Below are 14,843 nucleotides of genomic sequence, written 5' to 3'. Positions count from 1 at the left end.
TCCGCAAAATAAAGTAAAAAATAAATAATTTTTACATATGTTTGAATGGAGGCATGTGGAAACTTGGTTTGATGTTAAGTACTTTTTTCCCCTCGTTCATTGACGTATGCGGATAGAGCGCGCTGGCAGTACGACAACTAGCAGAGAACTCGCGCAGCTCGTGATGCTCGGAACAGCTCGCGCACAAAAGTCTGGCAGCGGGCCGGGCCGGCGGCTGCCGGCGGCTGCCGCCGGCTGCGTGCGACGGAGGCGCGTTTGACCGCGGCCTGCCCTGCCGCCGGTGTAAACACCGGCGATCGGCGATCAAATCTGGACGGCTCTGTTGTGTGACGCTAAACGTGGATCCACCGACGGAGATTCATACATGGCCATCGACACAACTACTGCGCCTCGACTGCCGATATTTATCGTATAACCACGGTAATCACGGAAGTGAGCAGACAGAAAAAAGGAGCGGTCCTCAAACTTTTGTCGACACGAAAAAGATTTGCTGCTGGAAATTACGTTGGGCCAGTAAAGGATATAAGGAGTGCAAAAAATAAAGGAAAGATAGTCACTGCGGCCAACAAGGTAAAGGCGTGGAGGGAAGTTGTTGTTGACTGTCATTCTAATAACATCGGGACAGGTTGTGATTTGAAGAGTTTGAAAGCTTGTTGTGAAAATATTTAACAGGACCAAGAAAGCATTCGCGCTTTAGAAGGTACAATTTTAAGACATACGTTTTAAGTTTTTCATTTCATTTTTTAGGCATGTAGTGTGTAAACTGCAGAAAAAACAGCGTCAAAAGTTTTAAAGGTCGAAATGCATAAAACTTGAGGCGGTTGTTTCGTTAGACCAACTGTTATGGAAAGTGGACAGAAGCTAATTGCGGTCCTGAAACCACAATTTTTTCCCAGTTCACCATTACGATGACGATTCAGTTTTCATTCCCAAGTTTGCGCACTGGTTTGTAAACATTGTGATGCGCTCCCACAAATTTTTTTAACCAAATTTGTTGCTTAAAAGGTGGTTACTCGTTGCGTTCTTGTTCTGGTACAGATTCAGATAGCACAAGTTGCAGTTTGTTCGCCACGTCAGTAAACGAGGAGCCAGCTGTAACTTGAAACGAAAATATTGCTCTTGTTGATGACAATGAAAATCAAAACGAAGGGGAGAATGTTTGCTTTGAGCTGGTAAGATCTGTAACGCACTAACACAATGTGCCAAGTTCAGTGCGACAGTTCAACATCGCGTGTTTTGCATTGAAAATAACCTCTTAATTACAGGTAGAGGAGGAACACGCACGCCAGAATTCTGTTGTGGTGCCAGAATCTCTGCCCAAAAACAGAAGAACAGAAAATGTTATCATTATGAATCACCAATTTAACAAGAGAAGGATAGAATGCTTGAGCGTGAACATAACATCAAAACACAGTGTGCTTGCTTGCAGAACATGAAATAACAATGGAAACCCATGAAACAGATAAACAAAAGGAAGAATTGGAAAAAATGTTCAAATCCGTGTGGGACTCAACAGCTAAGGTCATCAGTCCCCAAGCTTACACACTACGTAACCTAAATTATCCTAAGCACAAACACATACACCCATGGCCGAGGGAGGACTCGAACCTCCTCCGGGACCAGCCGCACAGTCCACGACTGCAGCGCCCCAAACCGCTCGGCTAATCCCGCGCGGCGAAGAATTGGAACGTAGGTGAAAAGACAATCAGACATTTAAATTGACACGTTGTAAATTTCTTCCAATCTCGTAACTTTTGGTATAAAGACCATCTTAATAAATTTCACTACTTGACTACTGTTACGTTCATTTTCTGTTGGTATGCAGCCCACCATTATTTCTTCATCCACAGGTTTTCATTCCAAAGTGTGTGTTTCATATATATTTTTAAAACCCCCTGCTTAAAATGTTGAGAGGTATTTGTTGTGTAAATGTAGTTTATAAAACTGTTCGTGGTGTTCTTGTTCTGGTACAGAATTCAGTAACCAGGAGACAGAACTAAGAGAAAAGAAAAGAAAATCTGGCTTTCAAACTGACATTTTGTACATTTATTGAAATTTTTAAACTTTTACATAAATAATTGTTAATAAATAATCCCTATTGACTTCATGTTCTGCGGGTACTGGAATTTCTGCATACGCACGTCTCCCAACAATTACGCTGTCATCAGTTTCAGGCTCTTCCTCTCATGTATTGACCGTCATATGGTGCAAGACAAATGCTGCAACTATGATAGCTGCTACACCATTCACTATCACTCTGTGTCCTAAACTCAACAGAGAAATCACCTTTTTACTACTCCGAACATTCTTCCAAATGCTGATCTGGTTTTCTTGGGGGCACGGTTATTGACTCGCGCAGCCGCCGTTTCTTCGTGAAGTAACGGCGTCAACAAATACCTGCAACACTGATAGCCACTGAAACTTCCTGGCAGATTAAAACTGTGTGCCGGACCGAGACTCGAACTCGGCACCTTTGCCTTTTGCGGGCAAGTGCTAGTGGTAAAGCTCTTGCCCGCGAAAGGCAAAGGTCCCGAGTTCGAGTCTCGGTCCGGCACACAGTTTTAATCTGCCAGGAAGTTTCATATCAGCGTACACTCCGCTGCAGAGTGAAAATCTCATTCTGTAAGCCATTGTCCTCCAGAAGCATGCGTTCCGGAATTTCTGCTGTTTCCAACTGAGCATGTACAGATACGTGTGAGTTACCGAAAATGTTGCCGTCACAGGCAGATCCTTGCCACCTACGACACGATCTTTAAACGTCGCAGTTGAGCGCCTGAGATCGCTTGTACATTTAAGGAAAACCACCGATGACGAGTTCTAATTAATTGTATCTCAGCATTGTCGCAACCAGCAGACTTGAGGGGGATGCGAGTGCAGTCAAATGCCCCTAAAACGCCAGGACAATTTAGTGTTTGATAAAAATAACGCTGGGTGTTCCTAACTTCCTTTTCATCCGTAGGCTTCTTGATAAATTAATTTTTCAATTACAAAATGCAGGCCAGTACCTACAGAACTTTTCTCCAGAAGAAGCCCCAGTTGAAATGAGTTGTAATTTAACTTCAAAAGTGGGTTCACCCTTTCGCGAAACGTGGGTAGAGCTCGTTGTATCTCGCCATGGTCGTCCTTGGCGGAGACATCTGAGTACGCAGATATCTGTATAGACTGTAAACGAAACGAAATGAAGTAATTCACATCCAGCAAGGTTGTTGCTCACGGAGTTTTACCTAACAGTGGTCCAGAGAGTTCGGAAAACGAAGAGTATGCTGTGAAATGGAATGGCACGGTGCTGTAGTTATAATTATTTTTATGAGCAACGTGTAGAGGAAGTCGCAACAAATAGAAAAAAATTTAAAATGGTTCCTGGAGTTGATGTGGATTCGACCACGAGAGCTTTTGCACTGTAGTCAGCAGCACAACCACTGAGTCACCGAAATATCTCGTGCAGTGTTATGTGGTTAGTATTACACTCCTGGAAATGGAAAAAAGAACACATTGACACCGGTGTGTCAGACCCACCATACTTGTTCCGGACACTGCGAGAGGGCTGTACAAGCAATGATCACACGCACGGCACAGCAGACACACCAGGAACCGCGGTGTTGGCCGTCGAATGGCGCTAGCTGCGCAGCATTTGTGCACCACCGCCGTCAGTGTCAGCCAGTTTGCCGTGGCATACGGAGCTCCATCGCAGTCTTTAACACTGGTAGCATGCCGCGACAGCGTGGACGTGAACCGTATGTGCAGTTGACGGACTTTGAGCGAGGGCGTATAGTGGGCATGCGGGAGGCCGGGTGGACGTACCGCCGAATTGCTCAACACGTGGGGGGTGAGGTCTCCACAGTACATCGATGTTGTCGCCAGTAGTCGGCGGAAGGTGCACGTGCCCGTCGACCTGGGACCGGACCGCAGCGACGCACGGATGCACGCCAAGACCGTAGGATCCTACGCAGTGCCGTAGGGGACCGCACCGCCACATCCCAGCAAATTAGGGACACTGTTGCTCCTGGGGTATCGGCGAGGACCATTCGCAACCGTCTCCATGAAGCTGGGCTACGGTCCCGCACACCGTTAGGCCGTCTTCCGCTCACGCCCCAACATCGTGCAGCCCGCCTCCAGTGGTGTCGCGACAGGCGCGAATGGAGGGACGAATGGAGACGTGTCGTCTTCAGCGATGAGAGTCGCTTCTGCCTTGGTGCCAATGATGGTCGTATGCGTGTTTGGCGCCGTGCAGGTGAGCGCCACAATCAGGACTGCATACGACCGAGGCACACAGGGCCAACACCCGGCATCATGGTGTGGGGAGCGATCTCCTACACTGGCCGTACACCACTGGTGATCGTCGAGGGGACACTGAATAGTGCACGGTACATCCAAACCGTCATCGAACCCATCGTTCTACCATTCCTAGACCGGCAAGGGAACTTGCTGTTCCAACAGGACAATGCACGTCCGCATGTATCCCGTGCCACCCAACGTGCTCTAGAAGGTGTAAGTCAACTACCCTGGCCAGCAAGATCTCCGGATCTGTCCCCCATTGAGCATGTTTGGGACTGGATGAAGCGTCGTCTCACGCGGTCTGCACGTCCAGCACGAACGCTGGTCCATCTGAGGCGCCAGGTGGAAATGGCATGGCAAGCCGTTCCACAGGACTACATCCAGCATCTCTACGATCGTCTCCATGGGAGAATAGCAGCCTGCATTGCTGCGAAAGGTGGATATACACTGTACTAGTGCCGACATTGTGCACGCTCTGTTGCCTGTGTCTATGTGCCTGTGGTTCTGTCAGTGTGATCATGTGATGTATCCGACCCCAGGAATGTGTCAATAAAGTTTCCCCTTCCTGGGACAATGAATTCACGGTGTTCTTATTTCAATCTCCAGGAGTGTATATTGCTGAATACTTGCTATGTTCTGTTCAACAACGCACGTGGAATTGTTATAGCTGATGTGTGTCGGTAGCTGAAAATGTAATACCAATCGCATAGTTACTGCTGCTCGAACCGAGAGAGAACATACAGAACTGATGTTGAATCGTTATTGATGGTTGAAAATACAAATCGTGATACGCACGAGTATTTACAAAATCAATTAAAGAGTATGAGAAAATGAGACTAACAATGGAATGTCAGAATCTAGACTTCAGTGTCGGACATGGCTGGTACGCGCAGACTCACAGAAAGATAAATTCTGAAGTCATTTTCTGTACGTAAAGAAACGTGCGAGTAGCACGATACGTTGACGACACTTTCGTCATTTGGCCACACGGACGCGAAAAACTAGACGAGTTTTTAGAACACCTCAATGGCAACAACAGTAATATCCAGTTCACCATGGAAAAAGATAATTCATTGCACTTCCTCCACGTCGTTGTCCACCGTGCCTTGACCACAGCGTCTACAGAAAACCCACCCACACAGACCCATACCTGCACGGCACCAGCCATCATCATCCAGCACAAAAGCGCACAGGATTACAAACATTGGTGCATCGTGCAAGACGACGATAGCCTGCCCCGTGAACTGAGCCACCTACGCAAGGGTTTCAGGAATAACGGCTACAGCGCCGATCAAGTGAATGAAGTAATTTCTGGGAAACATCAGAATAAGACCACCACGAAGAGCAGGAAGAGAAACTTGCTTTGCTGCCATTCTGTGGCTCTGAGTCGGGCAAGATAAGCCGCCTGTTGAAATGACACAAGATCAAATCAATCTTCAGGCCTCTAACAAAAATCCGTCAATTGGTGAGGCCAGTTAAAGACGCAGTAAGTCTCAGAACACTACGAAATACCTTGTGAGTATGGCCAGAAGTACGAGGGCAGTTCAATAAGTAATGCAACACATTTTTTTCTGAAACAGGGGTTGTTTTATTCAGCATTGAAATACACCAGGTTATTCCCCAATCTTTTAGCTACACACCACTATTTTTCAACGTAATCTTCATTCAATGCTACGGCCTTACGCCACCTTGAAATGAGGGCCTGTATGCCTGCACGGTACCATTCCACTGGTCGATGTCGGAGCCAACGTCGTACTGCATCAATAACTTCTTCATCATCCGCGTAGTGCCTCCCACGGATTGCGTCCTTCATTGGGCCAAACATATGGAAATCCGACGGTGCGAGATCGGGGCTGTAGGGTGCATGAGGAAGAACAGTCCACTGAAGATTTGTGAACTCCTCTCCGGTGCGAAGACTTGTGTGACGTCTTGCGTTGTCATGAAGAAGGAGAAGTTCGTTCAGATTTTTGTGCCTACGAACACGCTGAAGTTGTTTCTTCAATTTCTGAAGAGTAGCACGAGTGTGTTCGCACGCCCCGCCATTGCAGGAGTCACAGCTGTGCACGGCCGGTCCGCACGCGGGAGATCACAGTCTTGCTTGACCTTGCGGCGATGATGACACACGCTTTGCTCAACGACTTACCGTGCTTTTGTCCACTGCCAGATCACCATAGACATTCTGCAAGCGCCTATGAATATCTGAGATGCCCTGGTTTTCCGCCAAAAGAAACTCGATCACTGCCAGTTGTTTGCAACGCACATCCGTTACAGACGCCATTTTAACAGCTCCGTACAGCGCTGCCACCTGTCGGAAGTCAATGAAACTATACGAGACAGACGAAGCGGGAATGTTTGAAAATATTCCACAAGAAATTTCCGGTTTTTTCAACCAAAATTGGCCGAGAAAAAAATGTGTTGCATTACTTATTGAACTGCCCTCGTACATCGAACAAACAGTGCGCACTGTGGAAGAACGCAGGAAAGAACACGAGAGGAATTATCGCCCACGCTAGCCAGAGAAATTTGCGTTGGCTGAGCATGCGTTAGAAAACGGTCACCACATAAAATTTGACGATACCTCTGTCGTGGCTCGCACTAACGGCTTCTGGGACAGTTTACTAAAGGAAGCTATTGAAATAAAAATTACCGCAAACTCCCTGAATAGAGGCGATGGTTTGCAATTCAGTGCTGCGTTGGATCCAGCGACCGAGCGGTTGGACAGGGCACATCGAACGCCGACTCAAAACATGCCCATATATGGCAATGTCACGGGCACCAGTGACGTCACAGCCGGCAGCTAGCGTATATAAGGGCGCACCAACAGCCCACTGGCAATCATACCACTTGACAATGGCCAAGGAGTGCTTCGCCGAAAGCTCGTGTAGTTTTAAGCAATTGACGCGGTTGGAATCCCGATAACATATTATTCAATGTTATCGCCGCGAGACTGCATTCATGTTGTTGTTGTTGTTGTGGTCTTCAGTCCTCAGACTGGTTTGATGCAGCTCTCCATGCTACTCTATCCTGTGCAAGCTTCTTCATCTCCCAGTACCTACTGCACCCTACATCCTTCTGAATCTGCTTAGTGTATTCATCTCTTGGTCTCCCCCTACGATTTTTACCCTCCACGCTGCCCTCCAATGCTAAATTTGTGATCCCTTGATGCCTCAAAACATGTCCTACCAACCGGTCCCTTCTTCTCGTCAAGTTGTGCCACAAACTCTTCTTCTCTCCAATAATATTCAATACCTCATCATTAGTTATGTGATCTACCCACCTAATCTTCAGCATTCTTCTGTAGCTCCACATTTCGAAAGCTTCTATTCTCTTCTTAACATCTGAGGTCATCAGTCCCCTAGAACTTAGAACTACTTAAATGTAACTAACCTAAGGACATCACACACAACCATGCCCGAGGGAGGATTCGAACCTGCGACTGTAGCGGTCGCGCGATTCCAGACTGAAGCGCCTAGAACCGCTCGGCCACACTGGCCGGCTGTTGTTTTACTCCCTAAATAGCAAAACTCCTTTACTACTTTAAGTGTCTCATTTCCTAATCTCATTCCCTCAGCATCACCCGACTTGATTCGACCACATAACATTATCCTTGTTTTGCTTCTGATGATGTTCATCTTATATCCTCCTTTAAAGACACTGTCCATTCCGTTCAACTGCTGTTCCAAGTCCTTTGCTGTTCCTGACAGAATTACAATGTCATCGGCAAACCTCAAAGTTTTTATTTCTTCTCCATGGATTTTAATACCTACTCCGAATTTTTCTTTTGTTTCCTTTACTGCTTGCTCAGTATACAGATTGAATAACATCGGGGAGAGGCTACAACCCTGTCTCACTCCCTTCCCAACCACTGCTTCCCTTTCATGTCCCTCGACTCTTATAACTGCCATCTGGTTTCTGTACAAATTGTAAATACCCTTTCGCTCCCTGTATTTTACCCCTGCCACCTTCACAATTTGAAAGACAATATTTCAGTTGACATTGTCAAAAGCTGTCTCTAAGTCTACAAATGCTAGAAACGTAGGTTTGCCTTTCCTTAATCTTTCTTCTAAGATAAGACGTAAGGTCAGTATTGCCCCACGTGTTCCAACAATTTTACGGAATCCCAACTGATCTTCCCCGAGGTCGGCGTCTACCAGGTTTTCCATTCGTCTGTAAAGAATTCGCGCTAGTATTTTGCAGCTGTGACTTATTAAACTGATAGTTCGGTAATTTTCACATGTCAACACCCGCTTTCTTTGGGATTGGAATTATTATATTCTTCTTGAAGTCTGAGGGTATTTCGCCTGTCTCATACATCTTGCTCACCAAATGGTAGAGTTTTGTCAGGACTGGCTCTCCCAAGGCCGTCAGCAGTTCCAATGGAACGTTGTCTACTCCCGGGGCCTTGTTTCGACTCAGGTCTTTCAGTGCTCTGTCAAACTCTTCACGCAGTATCGTATCTCCCATTTCATCTTCATCTACATCCTCTTCCATTTCCATAATATTGTCCTCAAGTACATAGCCCTTTTATAAACCCTCTATATACTCCTTCCACCTTTCTGCCTTCCCTTCTTTGCTTAGAACTGGGTTTCCATCTGAGCTCTTGATATTCATACAAGTGGCTCTCTTTTCTCCAAAGGTCTGTTTAATTTTCGTGTAGGCAGTATCTATGTTACCCCTAGTGAGATAAGTCTCTACATCCTTACATTTGTCCTCTAGCCATCCCTGCTTAGCCATTTTGCACTTTCTGTCGATCTTTTTTTGGAGACGTTTGTATTCCTTTTTGCCTGGTTCATTTAATGCATTTTTATATTTTCTCCTTTCATCAGTTAAATACTTCTTCTGTTACCCAAGGATTTCTATTCGCCCTCGTCTTTTTACCTACTTGATCCTCTGCTGCCTTCACTATTTCATTCCTCAAAGTTACCCATTCTTCTTCTACTGTATTTCTTTCCCCCATTCCAGTCAATTGTTCCCTTATGCTCTCCCTGAAACTCTCTACAACCTCTGGTTCTTTCAGTTTATCCATGTCCCATCTCCTTAAATTCCCACCTTTTTGCACTTTCTTAAGTTTAAATCTACAGTTCATAACTAATAAATTGTGGTCAGAGTCCACATTTGACCATGGAAATGTCTTACAATTTAAAACCTGATTCCTAAATCTCTGTTTACTATTATATAATCTATCTGATACCTTTTAGTATCTCCAGGATTCTTCCATGTATACAACCTTCTTTTATGATGCTTGAACCAAGTGTTAACTATGATTAAGTTATGTTCCTCTTTCATTTCTTACCCTCAATCCATATTCACCTACTATGTTTCCTTCTCTCCCTTTTCCTACTCTCGAATTCCAGTCACCCATGACTATTAAATTTTCGTCTCCCTTCACTATCCGAATAATTTCTTTTATCTCATCATACATTTCTTCAATTTCTTCGCCATCTGCAGAACTAGCTGGCATATAAACTTGCACTACTGTAGTAGGCGTGGGCTTCGTGTCTATCTTCTCCACAATAATGCGTTTACTATGCTGTTTGTAGTAGCTTACCCGCACTCCTATTTTTTTATTCATTATTAAAGCTACTCCTGCATTACCCTTATTTGATTTTGTATTTATAACCCTGTATTCACCTGATTGGTTGTTGGTTGTTTTGGGGAAGGAGACCAGACAGCGGTCTCATCGGATTCGGGAAGGACGGGGAAGGATGTCGGCCGTGCCCTTTCAAATGAACCGTCCCAGCATTTGCCTGGAACGGTTTAGGAATATGACGGAAATCCTAAATCAGGATGGCCGGACGCGGGATTGAATCGTCGTCCTCCTGAATGGCGAGTCCAGTGTCTAACCACTGCGCCACCTCGCTCGGTTGTATTCACCTGACCAAAAGTCTTGTTCCTCCTGCCACCGAACTTGATACAGCACGGATTTTAACTGAACATGTAACATATCCCACGCTGCAGCGACAGTCTACTACAGCCAGAATTTCGACAAGAACCACCAAAGCTGCTAACAATGAGGTACTAGGCGTGAAGGAATGTGGGGAGTCAACAGTGACGGTCACGTGTCCCACAGCCGGCCCCCAGCGGCCGTCGCGGCGTAGGCTGGTATTACACTATCATATTTCTTTGTTAAAGTTGATATGTCAAATATTTATGTCAAAGAAATTTGATGGTGTAATAGGGAACTTTGTCAAATCTCGCCTGTCGTCAAATGAAAATGATCAAATCTAGGTCCTCGCAGTAGATTTGACACAGAAGTCGCTATGCGAAATGTTACCACTTGGAGCGTTAGCATCGCTGCAGCGTTCCGTCACCAGTAGTGTGCTTGTGAACGTGGCTCAAAAGTTCAATTCGTGTGTGCCGTCTACTACATAATTAACTGAAATGTATGAAGCTTATGAGGCGCTTTACAACGTAAGGCATAGTGAGTAAGTAGATTAAGAAGACTGGAGAGTTCCAAAAATATTTCGGAGGCCGTTAGCCGTGAGATACGGCCCACGGCCCAGGTGCACGGCTGACGGTAGAAAATTAATGCCCTCCGCTCTAGCTATTCTTACGAGATAGCAAAAGTACATATCGACATTCTTATTTCATTATATATATCTTCTTAATCTATTTTTGTACTAAGGATGCGCCAATTGTAAAGCGCCTCATCAGCTTTATACATTTCAATTAATTTGCTAGTTGAGGGACACAAAATGTAGTTATTATTTTGATCTGCAATAAAAATAGTTCTTAATGCACATAAAGTGCATTGAACATTTATATACTTTCAGATATTAGTACTTGAGTTGGCGACAGGAAGAGGATCCAGCCAGCCCTTCGAAGTTAACCGTGCCAAATCAGTATTTACAAAGCAGACGACGCAAGTCGGGATAAATCCTTGGAAAGAGAGAGAGAGATATTGGTCCTTTAGTGCTTTATAAATTGCTTCACACTGTTCAGGTGTTATTTTCGTTAATGTGCACTGTGATATTCGAGTGCTGTACTGTAAGCTAGAGTAAGTCTTCTGTAGCAAGTAATCGGAATGTTACTGTGAGTCTGTCTTCTGCAGACATAGCAGTTCTTAAGTGAACCATAGACCTTGCCGTTGATGGGGAGGCTTGCGTGCCTCAGCGATACAGATAGCCGTACCGTAGGTGCAACCACAACGAAGGGGTATCTGCTGAGAGGCCAGACAAACGTATGGTTCCTGAAGAGGGGCAGCAGCCTTTTCAGTAGTTGCTGGGGCAACAGTCTGGATGATTGACTGATCTGGCCTTGTAACATTAACCAAAACGGCCTTGCTGTGTTGGTACTGCGAACGGCTGAAAGCAAGGGGAAACTACAGCCGTAATTTTTCCCGGAGGCATGCAGCTTTACTGTATGATTAAATGATGATGGCGTCCTCTTGGGTAAAATATTCCGGAGGTAAAATAGTCGCCCATTCGGATCTCCGGGGGGGACTACTCAGGAGGACGTCGTTATCAGGAGAAAGAAAACTGGCGTTCTACGGATCGGAGCGTGGAATGTCAGATCCCTTAATCGGGCAGGTAGGTTAGAAAATTTGAAAAGAGAAACGGATAGGTTAAAGTTAGATATAGTGGGAATTAGCGAAGTTCGGTGTCAGGAGGAATAAGACTTTTGGTCAGGTGAATACAGGGTTATAAATACAAAATCAAATAGGGGTAATGCAGGAGTAGGTGTAATAATGAATAAAAAAAATAGGAGTTCGGGTAAGCTACTACAAACAACATAGTGAACGCATTATTGTGGCCAAAATAGACACAAAGCCCACGCCTACAACAGTAGTACAAGTCTATATGCCAACCAGCTCTGCAGATGACGAAGAAATTGAAGAAATGTATGATGAAATAAAAGAAATTATTCAGATAGTGAAGGGAGATGAAAATTTAATAGTCATGGATGACTGGAATTCGAGAGTAGGAAAAGGGAGAGAAGGAAACGTAGTAGGTGAATATGAATCGGGGCTAAGAAATGAAAGAGGCAGCCGCCTGGTAGAATTTTGCACAGAGCACAACTTAATCGTAGCTAACACTTGGTTCAAGAATCATAAAAGGAGCTTGTATACATGGAAGAAGCCTGGAGATACTGACAGGTTTCAGATAGATTATATAATGGTAAGACAGAGATTTAGGAACCAGGTTTTAAATTGTAAGACATTTCCAGGGGCAGATGTGGACTCTGACCACGATCTGTTGGTTATGAACTGTAGGTTACAACTGAAGAAACTGAAAAAAGGTGGGAATTTAAGGAGATGGGACCTGGATAAACTGAAAGAACCAGAGGTTGTGCAGAGTTTCAGGAAGAGCATAAGGGAACAATTGAATACAGTAGAAGAAGAATGGGTAGCTTTGAGGGATGAAGTGGTGAAGGCAGTAGAGGATCAAGTAGGTAAAAAGACGAGGGCTAGTAGAAATCCTTGGGTGACAGAAGAAATACTGAATTTAATTAATGAAAGGAGAAAATATAAAAATGTAGTAAGTGAAGCAGGCGAAAAGGAATACAAACGTCTCAAAAATGTGATCGACAGGAAGCGCAAAATGGCTAAGCCGGCATGGCTAGAGGACAAATGTAAGGATGTAGAGGCTTATCTCACTAGGGGTAAGATAGATACTGCCTACACGAAAATTAAAGAGATCTTTGGAGAAAAGAGAACCACTTGTATGAATATCAAGGGCTAAGATGGAAACCCAGTTCTAACAAGGGAACCTCCCCACCGCACCCACCTTAGATTTAGTTATAAGTTGGCACAGTAGATAGGCCTTCAAAAACTGAACACAGATCAATCGAGAAAACAGGAAGCAGTTGTGTGGAACTATGAAAAAAATAAGCAAAACATACAAACTGAGTAGTCCATGCGCAAGATAGGCAACATCAAGGATAATGTGAGCTCAGGAGCGCCGTGGTCTCGTGATTAGCGTGAGCACCTGCGGAACGAGAGGTCCTTGGTTCAAGTGTACCTTCGAGTGAAAAGTTTAATTTTTTTGTTTTCAGACGATTATCAAAGTTCAGGTACTCACACATAATCAACTTTTCTCTCCAAAATTCCAGGACATGTTCAGATTTGCTTGGACATATGAAGGATTTGACGGTCTACACAAGGAAAAATTTGAAAACGTTAAAAACATATGCTTTGACTGAGCACAGGGAAAACTGTGCGACTGTGAAACTGTTGCATCCATTTGTTGCAGTTTATGTGACAAACTCTTATGTTTTCATCATTTTTTTGGGAGTGATTATCACATCCACAAGAAAACCTAAATCGGGCAAAGTAGAAGAATCTTTTTGTGGTGTCACCGCCAGACACCACACTTGCTAGGTGGTAGCTTTTAAATCGGCCGCGGTCCGCTAGTATACGACGGACCCGCGTGTCGCCACTGTCAGTAATTGCAGACCGAGCGCCACCACACGGCAGGTCTAGAGAGACGTACTAGCACTCAACCTAGTTGTACAGCCGACGTTGCTGAGAATTACGCTCTCATTTGCCGAGACGATAGTTATCATAGCCTTCAGCTACATTTGCTGCGACCTAGCAAGGCGCCGTATTCAATTGCTATAATATTTCTGTATCATCAAGAGCAATGTGCTACAAATGTGGATTAAAGTTAAGTATTCCAAAAGCTACTCACTTTTCTTTATAGCATTCATTACGTATCCTGTTTCAGACCTCACGCCAGCCTGAGTGAGCTTATAGCGTGCATTTCGGCCTCCTCTAAAACCAGTGTTGGCAATTCTGCCGACACTTCACTTTTTACCCATTCGCCAAGTGTACAAGTTACATGGGTCGACAACACATTCCTGTCATGTGAAGCACATGCCGTCACCAGTGTCGTATAGAATATATCAGACGTGTTTTCCTGTGGAGGAATCGGTTGACCTATGACCTTGCTATCAAATGTTTTCGGTTCTCATTGGAGAGGCACGTCCTTTCGTCTACTAATCGCACGGTTTTGCGGTGCGGTCGCAAAACACAGACACTAAACTTATTACAGTGAACAGAGACGTCAATAAACGGACAGATCATAACTTTGCGAAAATAAAGAAATTAAAATTTTCACTCGAGGGAAGGCTTGAACCAAGGTCCTCCCGTTCCGTATGTGCTCTCGCTAACCACGGGACCACGGCACTCCCAAGCTTACATTTTCAATGATGTTGCATATCTTGCGCATGGACTACTCAGTTTGTATATTTTGCTTATTTTTTTCTTTGTTCCACACAACATCTTCCTCTTTTCTCCATTGATCTGTGTTCAGTTTTTCAAGGCCTATCCACTGTGCCAGCTTATAACTAAATCTGAGGGGGGTGCTATGGGGAGGTTCCCTTGTAAGCAAAGAAGGGAAAGCAGAAAGGTGGAAGGAGTATATAGAGGAACTATACAAGGGCGATGTTCTTGACGACAATATTATGGAAATATAAGAGGATGTAGATGAAGATGAAATGGGAGATAGGATACTGCGTGAAGAATTTGATAGAACACTGAAAGACCTAAGTCGAAACAAGGCCCCAGGAGTAGACAACATTCCATTAGAACTACTGATAGCCTTGGGAGAGCCAGGCCTGATAAAACT

The sequence above is a fragment of the Schistocerca cancellata genome, chromosome 3, assembly GCF_023864275.1.
Source record: "Schistocerca cancellata isolate TAMUIC-IGC-003103 chromosome 3, iqSchCanc2.1, whole genome shotgun sequence".
Lineage (NCBI taxonomy): Eukaryota > Metazoa > Arthropoda > Insecta > Orthoptera > Acrididae > Schistocerca > Schistocerca cancellata.
Note: the sequence above shows the minus strand (reverse complement) of the source record.